Raw genomic sequence first — 16673 nt, 5'->3', positions numbered from 1 at the left:
TAGAGCAACCACTTCCCTTATGTTATCCATCTCTTGCCTCCATGCTCAACTAGTTGGAATATCTCCAAAGCAGACTGGGGGCTCTTCTCTTCCAGGGTGACATTTCAGGATCAAGACTTTGCAAGCTGTGATAGTCAGGTCACACACCTCATGGAAGTCATTCTCACTGCTGCTGAAAATTGCACCCCTCATACTACTTCTTCTCCACATCGTGTACCAGTCTTTTGGTGGACTGCAGCATGTAGAGATGCTTTACGTGCTCGTCGACGTGCTTTATGCACCTTTAAATGCCACCCTACGATGACGAATTGTATCAATTATAAATGATTACATGCGCAGTGTTGTTGTTTTATTAAAGAATGCAAGAAAGCCAGCTGGGCTGCTTTCACAATCTCCTTCAACAGTTTTACTCCTTCTTCTGTTGTCTGGGGTAGCCTGCGCCAGCTATGTGGGACTAAGGTCCAGTCACCAGTTTCTGGATTGACATTCGCAAATGACATCTCAAATGCCTGCTACACTCATTACCACCCTGCCTTCCTCCCCCAAAAACAGGCAGAGGAGGCAAGACCACCTAACTTCTGCTCCTCGAATCATGAATTAACCATGCGGGAACTCGAAAGTGCAATTGCCCGGTCACGCTCCTCTGCTCCAGGGCCTGATTCTATTCACATTCAGATGCTGTAGAACCTTTCTCCTGCGGGTAAAGGTTTTCTTCTTTGTACTTATAATCGCATCTGGGTTGAGGGTCATGTTCCCACATGCTGGTGCGAATCTATTGTTGTCCTGATTCCTAAGCCGGAGAAGGACAAGCACTTGCCTGCCAGTTATCGATTCATTTCCCTTACCAGCTGTGTCTGTAAGGTGAAGGAACAAATGGTTAACTCTCGTTTGATTTGGCTGCTCAAATCTCAACGCCTACTTACCAATATACAATGTGGATTTCGTAGGCACTGCTCTGCTGTTGACCATCTGGTTACCTTGTCGACCTTCATTACGAATAACTTCTTGTGGAAGCGCCAGACAGTGGCTGTTTTCTTAGATTTGGAGAAGGCTTATGACACCTGTTGTAGGGCGGGCATTCTCCGCACCATGCATACATGGGGCCTTCGCGGTCACCTCCCTCTTTTTATTCATGCATTTTTAATGGATCGACAGTTCCGGGTACATCTGGGTTCTGTCCTGTCCGATTCCTTTTGCCAGGAGAATAGGGTGCCACAGGGCTCAGTTTTGAGCGTCACTCTCTTCGCCGTAGTGATCAATCCAATAATGGATTAACTCCCAGCTGATGTATCAGACTCCCTTTTCGTGGACGATTTTACCATCTACTGCAGTGCACAGCACACATGTTTTCTGGAGCTCTGTCTTGACCGCCTTTACTGCTGGAGTGTCGCCAATGGCTTTTGTTTTTCTGCCGAGAAGATGGTCTGTATTAACTTCTGGTGCTACAAAGAGTTTCTCCCACTGTCCTTACATTTCGTTCCCATTACTCTCCCATTCATGGAGACAACGGAATTTTTAGGTTTTACATTTTACAGGAAACTTAGCTGGTCTCCACATGTGTCATATTTGGCTGCCCGTTGTACCCGTTCCCTAAATGTCGTCCATGTTCTCAGCGGTACATTGTGGGAAGTGGATCAAACCATCCTACTTCGCCTATATCGGTCGATCGTCCACTCAAAGCTGGATTATGGGAGCTTTGTATACTCCTCTGCATGGCTATCCATCTTACGTCGCCTCAACTCTATACAACATCGGGGGTTGTGCCTTGCAATCAGAGCATTCTATACTAGTCCCATCGAGAGTCTTCATGCTGAAGCCGGTGATTTGCCACTACCCTACCGGCGCCATATACTGCTTTGTCGGTATGCCTGTCGGCTATTATCAATGCCCAACCACCCATCTCATCGTTCCTTTTTCTTGATGACTCTCTCGACTGTCATTACAGGTTGTATGTATCTGCCCTGGTACCCCCGGGAGTTTGCTTTAGTTGCCTCCTTCAGCACCTTCATTTTTCACTCCCTGCAACCTTTAGAGTGGGCAAGAGCCAAACACCACCTTGGCTCCAGGCTCAGGTTCAAATTCACCTTGCTCCCAAAGGAGGTTACCCCAGCTTCGGTACACCACTTGCTGTTTGTCGAACTTTGTTCAAAGTTCATTAATACGATCTTCATTTTTACAGATGGCTCCAAGATCAATGATGGTTTTGGGTGTTCTTTTATTGTTGGGGCACACACATTCAAATACTGGCTCCATAGCCATTGTTCGGTCTTCACAGCTGAGCTTTTTGCCCTCTATCAGGCTCTTCTTTACATCTGCCGCCACCGACATTCTGCCTATGTGATCTGCTCTGATTCCCTGAGCACCATCCAGAGCCTCAGTGATCTGTATCCGGTTCACCCTTTCGTGCACTGGATCTAATGCTCTCTTCAGCAGCTGGCAGATGACGGTTCTCCAGTTACCTTTATGTGGGTTCTTGGCCATGTCGGTATCCCTGGGAATGGAGCTGCAGATGCCACAGCGAAGGCTGCAGTCCTCCGCCCTCAGACAGCTTCTTTTTGTGTGTCTTCATTTGATTTTAGCCGAGTCATTGGTCAGTGCATTTTATCGCTGTGGCATGCCGATTGGTCTACACTTACTGAAAACAAGCTTCAGGCCTTGAAACCTCTCCCCAAAGTTCGGATGACCTCTTCATGCCCTTGTCGGAGGGAGGAGGTCATCATTTCGGCCTGGTTACGGATTGGACACTGCCGGTTCAGCCACCGCATTTCTGCCCGTGTGGGCCATTGATGATGGTACACCACACTTTAACGTCTTTTCTGAATTTTAATACACTGCGCACTGATCTTCGTCTGCATGTACACTGGATGACATTTTAGCAGATGACCCGGGAGCAACTGCTCACATTCTTCATTTTATCCACTTGGCAAACCTGTCTAGGGACATTTGATTATGCTGTTTTCTTTTAATCCCTTGCCTGTTAATGTGCCTTTTATAGTGTTGTCCTTTTTAGTTGCTGTTTTAACCTTGTGCCTTGCAGTGTATTCATAACTTAATCTGGGCACTAATGCCCACTGTAGTTGTGCACCCTCAAACCATAACAGAGGAAGTAATTAACAAAAGACTAGAAATCCTTTCTGTGTCTCAGCAGCAATCACATGCGACCATGCACCAGATAACTTGCATTGGCTTTCATGCTTTATTACACAGGGTTCTCTGATTAAAAAGAATAGATTTACATGCTATGGCTAAAAATGTGCCTTTAAAAGAGTCACAGATAGGCAAAACAAAAAGAATCTCAGAAAGTGAGCTTTCAGTCAATGAGGCCTTTACCAAAAATAGACAACATACGCCATTACATTCATGCAAATGCAACTCCCACGCACATAACAACATTGTCTGGCTGCTGAGGTCAGTACCATGACTGGATATTGTTTTGGCATAACCACAAGTGCTGGAACAAAGATGAAGTATGCAAGACAAGAGAAGGTGGTCAAACAACAACAACCAATGGTGCGCGGGATAGGACTGCACCACAACAGCAGTGTGCTCCAGCTGAAGTATAAGCGCTGCTCCTGCTGACCTCGGCCACTCAGAATATGGACATCAGCGAAACGTATTTGCGGAGCATAGCAGAGACTGCTACAAGAAAAGTTAGTCAACTTGCAGGAACATTGCATGTAGCCAAGGACTCTGAATTATATTGCATGTTGCCCATAGTCTGTCACAATATTTTGTACATTCAAGTTAGGTACTGTCTAATCTGCCTTATAGAAATGAAACTACTAATGTTATTTGCTCAAATTGTTGTATAGCATTCAGAGGAGGCAGCATCCCTTAGGCACCCTATATGAGACAAATGGCCAAGACTGAACAGATATGATGATCTGAGAAAAATGCTTTCGAACTAGGCTAGTGTGATAATTCTGTCCAGTGAAAGCTGACTTAAGGATGATTGTGTATTGTTGTAAAGAGTATGAATCTGAACAAATATGTTTGCCTTGAATGGCCACTGTCAAAATGAAGGAGATGGGAATGGGAGCATGTGAAATTTATTTGGAGTTTTCAAAAATTTTAATAGGTCAGGCCCACCATGAGTCCATATAGAAAGAAGCCATGTATCTACAACATACGAGGGGCAGAAGGCTTATGGATCACAGGAAAGCATATAGGAAGGTGCTATCTGAGGTTGGACTGTTAAAAGTTTTGGAATTTCTAAATGCGATCTCCCAATTAAACTTCCACATTCCATGCCACTTTAGTTGGTGTTGACCTCATCCTCCCTCTAGAAACAACTCAGATGTACACCTCCTGTTAATCAGTACTATCCAGGCCTTGAACATATTATTCAGCTACTTTGATAGGGCTGTGACCTCCTAAAATCATGTCCTTAAAAGAGGTCTATTCTGTCTGACATTTTGACTGTCACGCCTAGAATATCTTTTCATTACTAGCAGAATCTCTGCAATATTCTGGTCAGACTCTATGCTTCTTCTGCACCCTTTCACCTACCCTATCACTTCTACATTCATGATCATCCCAGCTGTAAGACTTGTCTAATCAATCCTCCTACCACCACCAATGCGAGCCCTGTAACTGGAAAAATATATACTATTAAACAGAGAGCCATTTGTGTAATGACACTTCACATACTAGCTGTTGTGTAAACGCAATTATAAACCTATATTATTGAATCAGTCTGTTGTAGAATTGTCGAACATGTTTTGTGCTCAAGAAGTATGATGTTCTTGGAGAAGGAAACTCCTCTATGGGGAAAAAAATAGAAAAGAAATAATATGGGTTTTGCAAACAGAGATTCTGTGAAATTAGGTTTGCTCAATTCCTTCATGAGATCTGCAGTGCCATAGACAATGATGTTCAGGTTGATGCCATGTTCCTTGACATCCAAAAGGCATTTGACACCATCCCACACTGCCTTTTAGTGAAAAAATGAGGTTATTGAGTTTCAGAATAGATTTGTGACTGTATTCAAGACTTCCTCACTGGCAGAATTCAATCTGATGTCTTAATAGAACAAAATTGACAGATGTAAAAGTGATTTCTGGAGTACTCCAAAGAAGTGTGATAGGACCGTTACCGTTTACAAGATATATGTAACATATTGTTCTTAATATAAATAGAAATCTACTATTCTGTAGCTACACTATTGACAAAAACAACTGGAAATAGTATCTGCTACAAAATATCTAGGAGTAACTATTCAGAGCAACCTTAAGGGGAATGACCACATAAAACAAGTAGTTGGAAAAGCAGAAGCCCAACTTGGATTCATATGAATAATCTTAAGGAAATGTAACTCATCCATGAAGGAAGTGGCTTACAAGGTGCCCGTTTGACTGATTCGGGGGTATTGTTTATCTGTCTTGGATCACTACCAGATAGGACTGGTAGCAGAGAGAGAGAGAGAGAGAGAGAGAGAGAAGATCCAATGAAGAGTGGCATGTTTCATTACATCATCACCTAGTTGCGTGAGAGTGTTATGGAGAGGCTCAACAAACTCCATTGGCAGATGTTATGAGAGACACATTGTGCATCACTGAGAGAGATTTACTATTGAAATTTTGTAAGAGTGCTTTCCAGGAAGAGTCAGACAACATATTATTTCTCCCATGTACATTTCATGTAATGACGACAAGAAGAAAATTCAAGAAAGCAGAGCCAATAAGAGGCTTCTTTCCAAGTGCTGTTCGTGAGTGGAACATGGATGGAGGACTCAGGGGTACAAAGAGTATTCTCCACCATACACCTATATGTGGCTTGTGGAGTATGATGTAAACATAGATGAACACTGTTTGCTCAAGTTATCAGTTACAATGCGTGGGCGTAGACAGAAGATGTATACTGGCAACACACAATATCCTGTATCAGAGAATGCTCTACAACATGACAGTTATGACCTTAGTGCCTGTTTCCAGATATGTGCCTCACACAAGTTTCTCAGAATTCTGCATGTTGGAACTGCCATTACAACATGTGGTTTGTTCTTACCAGTCACCTGGCCTTCATTTGTGCTAGTTTCTGTGATCTCAGCATTTATTTTCAGTAACTGTTGCTCTTTTTCACTCACCTTCTGTTTTTCTATATCTTTAATTTTGCAACCTGCCTATTCCCCCACCTGTCTAGCATGTATAATGCACTTTACTTTCTGCTCTTATTGACTCTTGCATGATTTGTTTTTCAGTAATCTCTATCTTGCTTATTATGTTATTCTCCATCATCCCATCCATAAAATCTCCCATGACCCTATGTTCTGGGCAACTTTTCCCTAACTCTCACTGTTTCCTAAATCTCATCCACCTTCTTCCTTCATCACTCTACCTTTCCCTTCTGTCCTCCTGCCAAACGAAGGAGCCAATGGCTCCAAATGCTTGTGTAATTCCATGTTCTTTGTGTGTGTTTTCCAGTCAACACTTGGCAAGTAGATCTTGTATCTATCCAGTAATATTTTCGAACATTGGTTTTTATTGTTGACATGTTATCCCTACAGAATAGTTTGGGAAGCTTGCATTTTTTTGCAATTCTGTGGTTGGAGAATAATCAGTTCCTGAAGAGGCAAACTGTTATACCGGTCTTCAGGTCGCCATGGAATATAAGTGTTTAATATGCTATCAGTGACAAGGTCATCAGAGATTGAGGATGAGCTCCTTTTGGGAAAGGAAGGAAAGAGAAATTGAGTGTGTCCTTTCAAAGTAACAACCCAGGCAATCACTATAGGCAATAGGAACAATGGGAAACATAAATCTAGAAGCCCAAAGGGTTTGGGCCACCGTTGGCCTGAAGATTTATTTAGGTAGTTACATTTTATTTGCATAGAGCCATTGGAATGATGGATTTTGTAAATGTCATAAATAATAATATGACAGTAATTACATTAACAAAATATCATGTTAACCGAATCCTCAATTGGTTCTTGGTAGAATAGCATTATAATAAATGAAAATCACCAGTTTGTTCGTGCTTTACAACATTACTTTTATTGTGTTACCTGGTTTTCAGCTTACAAGGCCATCTTCAGACATTTATTGCGTGTTGTCACCAAAGAAGTTACAATATTTGCAAACAACATTGAAAGAGAAGTAACACATCTAGACTGAAGCAGAAACATACAGCTAGCAACGACTTTGACAGTGTGGTGGTAGTGCATTGAAGAATGGGAAGTAAATAGATAAAAATGGACTAAACAGGAACAGCATGCCTACATAACAGTTTCTATTAATAAACAAAACTAGTACTTGAGAAGGCTAATCAGGAGGTATAAAGAATGGAGAGCGATACACAAACCAATTAAAGTAAGAAACAATCATCAGCATTTTATACCCTTATAATCCTATCATCAGTGTCTTATAGTTACATATTATTCATATGTTATCTCAGTTCTTAGCTATGGCTTTCTTTTTTGGGGGAACAAATGCACGGAATATGAATGCAATTTTCAAACTCCAGAAAAGAGCCATAAGAACAATAACCAGAAATACTAGTCAAGCTCATTGTACAGATCTATTCAAAACACTAGGGATTTGAACTGTTCCATGTGAATACATTTGCCAGTCAGCTGTACACATAAAAAATAAGATTGGTAATTACTGCACAAACAGCGCTGTTCATGACCATGCAACAAGAGATAGACACAACTTACATTTACCAAGAAAAAATAAACATAAAACTCAAAACAACATTTTCTACCACAGAATAAAACTGTACAATAAATTACCAAAATAGATTAAAGAAATTGCCAAAATACACATATTTAAAAAGGTAGCTAAAAATTACCTGTTATGCAATACATTTTATACATTGAAGGATTACTTAAATAGAACAGAGTAGGGGTTTGATAAAAGATGTTATACAAATAAATAATAAGAACACTGCAGGAGTAAATTTAATGATTGTCTGTAACTAGAATTCTGTAAATATATGTGTAAACAAATTAGTTTATATATTAAAAATTCCAAGCGGGAAAGCGCCGGTAGATAGGCACAATAAATAAAACACACACACAGAATTTCTAACTTTCGCAACCGACGGTTGCTTCTTCAGGAAAGAGGGAAGGAGAGGGAAAGACGAAAGGATGTGGGTTTTAAGGGAGAGGGTAAGGAATCATCCATCCGCACATACACAGACACAAGCAGACATTTTATTTACATCATCATTATGTAAACAAATTAGCTTATTTTAAATTGATGTAAACTTATAAATACTTTGCCATGTCCTATATCCTTGTAAAAAGAGATCTACGGATGAATAAAAATACTACTACTACTAATGTATCTACTGAATACACAAGGAACTTAAGCAATATCAATAAGATAAATAGAGGCAGGAAAATGGAGGCATTTGAGGGAACATACTGTAAATGCAGCCTTTGAGAGTGTGGCGGTACAGCACTTTGACATTAAAATTATATTCAAAACTGTGTCTATGTAACAGTTTGCATTAAATAAATGAACCAAGTAAAATATAAACAATATTTGGTGAGACAGCTACAAGAGGTGTTAAACTTGGACAGTATTACAAGTACCAGTTAAGAGAAAGCCTTAACAATTGGAACTACAGTCTTGTCTCTTGTTAAATTTCCAAAACACTCAACTCTTTATTGGTGACCAAGAAAGCAAATACCAATTTTTGTAAGTCTAGCTTCAAAAATTGCCTTAATAGAAACATTTTTGAAAAAACCATTCATCCCATATTTCATCCCCTTGATGTTTGTATTTCAAAAAATCCCTTCTTAAATGACACCGGCAATATAAGATCCACGCCTCCAAATTTCTTTCAAGTTTCTATCATAGGACTGGACAATGAAGAGGCAGTCAGTCAGTCAGGGCATTATGGCCTGTTATATATAGAGATTGTGTTTGGCTGTTTCACCATCATGTCTTATGCTAAATGGTTCATGTTCATCATCTTTGAACTTAAATTCATTCTTTAATTAGTTCTCATAAAGCTTTACTTTTATTACCAGACTGCTCTATTGTTTTGTTGCTAATTTGTTTCCTAAGATTTGCAATTTCAGTTTTAAAAGTTTTCTTTGCCTCATTCAAAAGCTGTACAGCTTTAGCTTTATAAAATAGGTTTAGATGTGTATTTGACTGAGCCTAATCAGAGTTTGGGGAGTTTCAGTCTAGGATTACTTCCGTTTTGGTAATGTTTAACTACCTGAAGGGTTCCTCTGAAAGAGTGGCGATAGTCATAATGTCTCATCAGGGTTTAATTGAACTTATTCCATTTGTCATCAGTTCCTTACACCTGGCACACACAACCTCATTTCTCCTCTGATTGTATTTAAATGCATTACTATTCAATCTATTCAGAGTTAATTTCAGCAGAACATCCTTAGTTATTTTTCTATGGCTGAATTTATGTACTCTACCACGTGCCAAAAGTGATAATTTAAAGCTGGGCTACCTGACCTGTAAAATTCCTGGTGGTTATGGAATAATCCATTTTAGCGGTGTATTTGTCATTTACTCTAGTACCTGATGCAACAGGAAGCTGAGGCTTGATTGAAATTAAAAAACATATTGACTCTACTGAAGCTGAATGTGACAGTGAATTTACCTGGTCATGTCTAACAGGTCTAGATGATATCAAGTTAATTGTCGCATGTTCTTACTGGTTACGCAAATTCATTGTGACAGTTCTACAGTCATTCACAAAAGTCTAGAGTTAGTAGCACCTAAATACCCAGATTATACAGTATTAGTTTTAGGTGTCTTTAACCTACTGAGTATTGACTGGTACATACAGACAGACAATCTTGCAAAGTACTATTGAACATATTTTCCAAAAACTGTCATGAGCAGCTAATTCAACAGCTATGGGAATATTTTAGACCTTGTAGCTACATACAGGTGTGGCTCTATTGATGGCATTACTACGGAGTCAGGGATTAGTGATTATGATGCCATCTTAGTAGCTAGGGTTACTAAATGAATCAATCAAGAAAGCTTGGAGAGTGTTTCTGCTAGAAACAGCACATACTTTTGATCACATAGTGTGTCAGGACACCCCCACAATCATACTTTTTCATATTATGTGCATTGTGCCACCATCTTCTGCCAAGTACTCCATATCAGCGACCTCAGTAGATTAGATTAATACTTGTTCCATAGATCATGAATATGACACTTCGTAATAATGTGGAACGTGTCAGGTTAATGAAAGGTGTCTGTACAAGATATTACATTACACAAAATATAGCATGACACTAATGCTTAAGTTAGTTTTTTCCCCTCCCTTAATTTATATCTAAAAATTCAGCCAATGAGTAGAAGGAGTTGTCATCTGGAAATTCTTTTAATTTATTTTTAAATGTTGGTTGACTATCTGTCATGCTTTTGATGCTGTTTGGTAGGTGACCAAAGACTTTTGTGGCAGCATAATTTACCCCCTTCTGTGCCAAAGTCAGATTTAACCCTGCATAGTGAAGATCATCCTTTCTCCTGGTGTTATAGCTATGCACACTGCTATTACTTTTGAACTGGGCTGGATTATTAACAACAAATTTCATAAGCGAATATATATACTTTGAGGATCCCAAGATACTTAAATAGATGTGTGCAAGATGATCATGGGTGGGCTCCAGCAATTATTCTGATTACACGTTTTTGAGGAATGAATACTTTCTACTCAACAATGAATTACCCCAGAATATGATACCATACGAAAGCAGTGAATGAAAGTAGGCATAGTAAGCTAATTTACTGAGATTCTTATCACCAAAATTTGCAATAACCCTAATAGCATACGTAGCCGAACTCAGACGTTTCAGCAGACCATCAATGCGTTGCTTCCAGTTTAACCTCTCATCAATGGACACACCTAAAAATTTTGAAAATTCTACCTTAGCTACAGACTTCTGTTCAAAGTCTATATTTATTACTGGAGTTGTGACATTTACTGTACGGAACTGTATATACTGTGTTTTATCCAAATTCAAAGAGTCCGTTTGCTGAGAACCACTTAATAATTTTGTGAAAAACATCATTTACAATTACATCACTTAGTTCTTGGTTTTTGGATGTTATTACTATACTTGTATCATCAGCAAAAAGAACTAACTTTGCATCTTCATCAATATGGAATGGTAAGTCATTAATGTATATCAAGAACAGTAAAGGACCTAAGACCGAACCCTGTGGGACCCTGTGCTTGATAGCCCCCCCCCCCCCCCCCCCAGTTTGAGGAATCAGCTGTTGTATTAACTTTACATAAACCACTTATTTCAACTTTCTGCATTCTTCCAGTTAAGTATGAATTAAACCATTTGTGCACTGCCCCCTCAAACCATAATGATTTAGCTTATCTAAAAGAATTCCATGATTTACACAGTCAAAAGCCTTTGACAGATCACAAAAAATACCAATGGGTGATGTGCAGTTATTCAGAGCATTTAATATTTGATCAGTGAAAGCGTATATAGCATTTTCTGTTGAAAAGCCTTTCTGATAACCAAACTGACATTTTGTTAGCACTTTATTTTTACATATATGGGAGGCTACTCTTGAATACATTACTTTCTCAAAAATTTTTGGTAGAGATGTCAGAAGAGAGATTGGGCAATAGTTGTTGACATCTGACATATCCCACTTTTTATGCAATGGTTTTACAATGGCATATTTCAGTCTATCGGGGAAAACACCCTGCTCCAAAGAGGTATTACATACATGGCTGAGAATCCTACTTATCTGTGGGGAACAAGCTTTAAGTATCTTGCTGGAAATGCCAGCAGTCATTAGACATCGTGAGAGAGCAAAATGGGTCACTCTGCAGAACTTACGGACTTTGAACATGGTTGGGTGATTAGATGTCACTTGTGTCAGACATCTCTATGCAAGATTTCCACGCTTCTAAACATACCTGAGACCACTGTTTTCAATGTGATAGTGAAGTGGAAACATGAAGGGACATGTACAGCACAAAAGCGTGCAGGCCGACATCGTCTGTTGACTGACAGAGACCACTGACAGTTTAAGAGAGTCATAGTGTGTAGTAGGCATACATCTACCCAGAGCATCAAATAGGTATTCCAAACTGCAGGTGCTATGACAGTTAAGAGGGAGGTGAGAAAACTTCAATTTCATGGTTGAGCGGTTGGTCATAAGCCACACATCATGCCAGTAAATGCCAAACGATGTCTTGCTTGGTGTAAGGAGCATAAACATTGAACAGTGGAAAAATGTTGTGCGGAGTGATGAATCATGGTACACAATGTGGTGATCGAATGGTGTGGTGTGGATATGGCGAATGCCCAGTGAACATCATCTGCCAACATGTGCAGTGGCAGCAGTAAAATATGGAGACGATGGTGTTATTGTGAGGTCATGTTTTTCATCGAGTGACCTTGCACCTCTTGTTTTGTGTGGCACTATCACAGCACAGGCTACATTGATGTTTTAAGTACCTTCTTGCTTGCCACTGTTGAAGAGCTATTCAGGGATGGTGATTGCATCTTTCAATATGATTGAGCACCTGTTCATAATGCACTGTCTGTGGCAGAGTGGTTACATGACAACAACATCCCTGTAATGGACTGGCCTGCACAGTGTTCTGACTTGAAACCTGTAAAACACCTTTGGGATGTTTTGGAACGCCAACTTCATTCCAAGTCTCACCAACCAACATCAGTACCTTTCCTCAGAACAGCACTCTGTGAAGAATGGGCTGCCATTCCCCAAGAAACCTTTCAGCACCTGCTTGAATGCATGCCTGAGAGAGTGGAAGCTGTCATCAAGGGTAAGAATGGCCAACACCATATTGAATTCCAGCATTACTGGTGGAGGGCATTATGGACTTGTAACTCATTTTCAGCCAAGTGTCTGTACAGTTTTGACCACATAGTGTAAGTAGTTGTTGGCATCCCCACTTAGATAATCAGCTGATATCATTTTGTTCCAGTGAGCTGAGGTGCCACTGAGTTAGTAGACTGGAGCCACTGGCTCAAGGGTAGTATCAACTGTCCCTCGTGCAACCCCATTGTCAATATCTATGAGGAGAAGTGGGTATCTATGGGTTATGTCCTTAGAAGGTCTGTGCTTGCCGACATATACAAGGGGTTCACTGCCCTGAGAAGGGAGGCACGAAGTTTGGAGATGGTTGGTAGCATTGTGACAAGAGGTTGGTCATGAAGTCTGAGCGGCCAAAGCCATGAGCTGCGCAAGGAGGGCCTGCACAGAGTGAAGATACCAGAGTACTTCACCGGGGTCAGCATCAACTACAAGCAGCAGGCTGACATTTCGTCAGTTGGTTATCGACATTAATGTCAGATGACTGCTTGTGGCCTGGCTTTCATTGGCACAGTGATGCGCTGTGGGTCCATGGAACTGCTTGCTGATAAAGGGGAGTAATATTCTGTAATCCTCGTGGTGATTTGTGTCATTGCCTACCTGCCCTCCTCATTATTTTACAGTTAAGTGAGCTTTTGAGAGAATTTCCTGAGGTACTTCATGACAGGTTGGGAGTTACAGACATCATTTGATACCATATTCGTGTTATGGATGATGTGCTGGTTTGCTTGTCACCTTTTTAAAAGGTGGAGTCATAAGACCATCCACCTCCCTATGCCCCCCCCCCCCCCTTTTCTTAGTACATAAAGATCAGGGGCAGGATTTCTGACCTGTGCTTGATCACAGGCTTCTCAATTGTAAGGTGACCTTGGATTTTATGCCACTCATTGATCTCCACAGCTGTTTGGCCTGGTTTTAGGGAGCATATTGGTTTACTGTGTTAGATCTCAATCAGGCTTATTACCAGATACTCTTAACAGAGGAATCTAAGCATCCCATTGCCTTCACCATGGATTGGAATTTATATGAGTTCATCCGAGTTCCATTTCATTTGTCAACCAGTGCAGCAGTTTTATCCTATTTATTGGATGAAATTTTAGGTGATTTAAAGTTTAATTGCGTCTCCAGCTATTGGGACAATGCAGTCATATTCAGTGCCTCCTTTGAAGAGCATATCTGGAAGGTCCTCTCCAGGCTTAGGGATGTGGTCCTCATTGTGAAACCCTCAAAGATAACCTTGGCTAGGCACCAAGTGTCATTTTTGGGCCACTTGGTATCTGGTAATGGAAGTAGCATTGATCCAGAATGAACTAAGGCATTGGGGAACTTTACGCAGCCATGAAATAAGAAGGAGGTTGACTAATTATTTCTGCAAATTTGTCCCAAACTGTGTGCTACCTTCAGCTCCATTATAAATTTGTTACGCAGAAATAATGAGAAATTCATGTGAGCTGAAAGTCAGCAGGCAGCCTTTGAAGGAATCAGAACTGTGATTTCCAACCCACTGGTTTTAGCCGTACCTGACTTTAAGAAATGATTTGTGGTCCGGACTGATGCTTGCAATACTGGTATGGCAGCAGTTGTTTTACAGAAAGATCACGATATCAGGCATATTTTAGCATTTGCTTCCTGACATATGGAGAGGCCTGAGCTCAATTACTCGGTATATGAGTGTGAAGCATTAGCTGTATTATTTGCCCTGGAAACATTTTGATTCTATCTCAAACATCATGATTTGAGCTACAGATGGATAATCAGGTCCTTAGTTGGGACCTAGCTCGTCCTAGGAAGACAGGGCATATTGCAAGATGGGCGGTCAGCATTTTGGCTTTCCATTTTAAGGTTCAGGACATTGAGGGATCTGATAATGAGGTTGCTGATGCCCTTAGCGGGATGTTCCAACTACACGAGCTTGATGAGGAAATGCCAGACAGTCACCTTGTATGTACTATCCTTACTGAGGTACCTAAACTGTTTAATAATTTGTAAACTGAACAAGAATAGTACCCATTGTGGGGGGCCCCTCAGGAAGCAAATACTCGATGGACAAGAATCCAGTGACTGTTTTCTGAAGAACAGGATTCTGTGTAACTGCAGGGGTAACTAGAATTTATCTCCCTTGATCCTTAGTTATTCTGGTACTTTCATGACTCGCAAGTAGGAGGGCATTTAGGTCTTTATAAAACGTTAGAGACGGTCAAGGAATAATTGACCTGGCCAAAACTTTATAAATAAAAACCGTAGAGGTTTAATCAAAGAATGCCAAGATTGTGAGAATGGAAGACCAAGTAACTCCCTGGCGATGGGACTGCTGTAGTGTGAATGGGAAGAGCGTCCACTGGACAAATTGTTTGTTGATTATGTGGGCCAGCTTCCCTGGACAAAAAAAGGCAATCTGTAAATTCTCATAGTAGTGGACACCTTCTCCAGGTTGGAGAGTGTTCTTATCACCATCTCTCATGGTACTAATGTATTTAGGTGGTTTGGGCCACTGCAGCCATTGGTTATGGATAACGTTCCTGGATTTCTGGCAACATTGTTTAGACAAATCTGTTTTGGCAATGGGATGAAACATGTTACCACCACACCTTATTATCCTCAGGGTTCCTTTGCCAAAAGGATTAACTGCAACTTGAAGTCTGCATTGATTATTTACCACCATAAATCACCCAAGAAGTGGGATACCACATCACCCTGATTAAACTTAGTGTTTAACTCCATGTGGAATGAAGAATCCCATGCCACCCCAGCTATCCTAATGCTCACATATCCCATGAATTTCTGACTCTCCAACTTATGTGAGATAAATTATCTTTTACCTCCGTCTATCAGTCCGAAGGTACTCAGAGAGCAAAGGGACCAAATTAGGGATGTTCATGATTGTCAGGCCTGCCACTATAACAGAAACAAGTGCCCCTTTCAAGGGACGATAGGGGATCATGTCCACATCAGGAACATTTATGGGTGGACTTCCCAGGATAAATGCTTAGAGAAACTTGCCCGCATTTCTAAAGTCCATATTCCATTGGCAAAATTTTAAGCCCAGTCAATTTTTTGGTAAGGGACCCAGAAAAGAGGAAGCTCATACAAGTTCATCTCAGCCAGATTAAACTTTCCAGCCGAGTGAAGGGTTCTTAGATCTGGGGGAAGGCTTGTTCATGTTTGAGAGGGGGATGTTGAGATGTGGCACCATTGAGTTAGTAGACTGATCTGTCTGGCACCAGTGGCTTAAGAATTGTATCGACTATCACTCTTGTGGCTCCATTGCCAATACCTGTGAGGAAGAGTGGATATCTGTGGGTTGTGTCCTTAGAAGGTCCTCGAGAGGGGTCTGCCGGCCTGAGAAGGGAGGCACGAAGTTTGCCAATTGCAGTAGCATCACGACAAGAGGTGGCAACAAGGTCCGAGCAGCCGAAACCACAAGCTGTGCCTCTGCAGAGTACTTCACTGGGGTCAGCATTGACTACAAGCAGCAGGCTGACATGCCATCAGTTGGTTGGCAACATTTGTGTTGGACCACTGCTCACTTCTACCTGGCTTTCATTGGCACCACTCCAACTGCTTGATGATAAAGTGAAGTAACATTATTTAATCCTCGTGTTGATTTGTGTCATTGCCTACCTGCCCTGCTTATGATTTTCCGGTTTGTAACCGACCTGCAGAGTTTTACTCGGTCGGCTCTTTGGTCATTAATAGAGGCTGTAATATTGTACTAAGACACTAGTTGTCATTTGAAAATTTGTCCCACTATTATATTTCCTTTCCTTTCTGGTTGGTACCCAGTCATTAATGTTCTAATGACCAGCTCCTGGCCATAAATACAGCCAGAACAATTGTACTAATGCACATGTTGCCATTAAACAAAAGAGGGAC

This window comes from Schistocerca gregaria, chromosome 10, assembly GCF_023897955.1.
Source record: "Schistocerca gregaria isolate iqSchGreg1 chromosome 10, iqSchGreg1.2, whole genome shotgun sequence".
NCBI lineage: Eukaryota > Metazoa > Arthropoda > Insecta > Orthoptera > Acrididae > Schistocerca > Schistocerca gregaria.
This window is presented reverse-complemented; position numbering follows the sequence as displayed.